Genomic DNA, 1,126 nt, shown 5'->3' on the forward strand with positions numbered 1-1,126 from the left:
AATCGCCTTTGGCTCTGCCACTGGTGGCGTTTCGTAATCTAACAATATTATGGAAAACAATAGACAATAAAAACAATGGCCATGAAAGCTATGTGATTGTTAGACAAAACAGTACGTGCGCTTTAAAGTTTTTATGTAACATAATCTTGTTTTACAGACAGAGATTACATGTTTTATAATCACAAATGCAAATCTTATAATCCTATTATAGTGTCCTGTTGCGTCTTTATTGTTCAAGAAACTACAGATTTCACGTCGGTTTGCATAAGTAAAAGTATTTATTTGATTCCAATGTGTTTGCTTTGAGTCAACTGATCTGTCATCATCCATTCGGTCAAAGGCTTTACGAAAATCCTTTCCCCGAATCTTGTAGTTCCGCAAGAACTAGTGATTAATGAGCCGAATCATCTTATATAAAAAACACAATAAATATTTCCAAAGAAAATCGTGCTATCACTTTACAGTGAAGTTCTTCTGCTCAGCGACGTCATTTGCTTGATTACATTACAAATGGCTACTGTTGGTTTTGATTTCGACCCTTTCAACTTTTAAACAAGAAGTAAAAATGTCAAGGTGCCTTTGTTATCGAGTTCCCCCACATTCCCATTCTGTTTTCAATATCCTTGTCTTAATAAAACTATGTGCTTCACGATGCTTATGAATCCAGTATCTACGTACAAGGAGATTGTTAACAATAGAAACGATAACACACAATGACAACATGACACAAAGCGTGAAATGAAATGAATTTTACAATAACTGTTTAAAAATTTATTTCAATTTTAAAAAAACCCTTATTGATTTTTAAAACATTGTTTTTATAACTTTCTACTTGTGTATGTATTCACGTAAATTATGAACATTAACTCAAAGAAAATGTTATAAGAATTGATTGTAAGAAACAAGACCTTGAGTCGTAATGTTGTTTTTAGTGTAATCTGAGTTCGTATAAGGAAGAAACATGTTACAATACATCTTCACAATGTCAAGCGAACAATCCAATCAAATCTCTGCATTTACAAACTTCTATGATGCAAAAAAAGGCGGCTATAGGTGTCAAGGTAAAAGGCGAAGGTCGTAATGCCTTGACATTGTGAAGAACAGTACAATATGAATTCTTTGAGTT

Source organism: Lottia gigantea, assembly GCF_000327385.1.
Source record: "Lottia gigantea unplaced genomic scaffold LOTGIsca_21, whole genome shotgun sequence".
Classification (NCBI taxonomy): domain Eukaryota; kingdom Metazoa; phylum Mollusca; class Gastropoda; family Lottiidae; genus Lottia; species Lottia gigantea.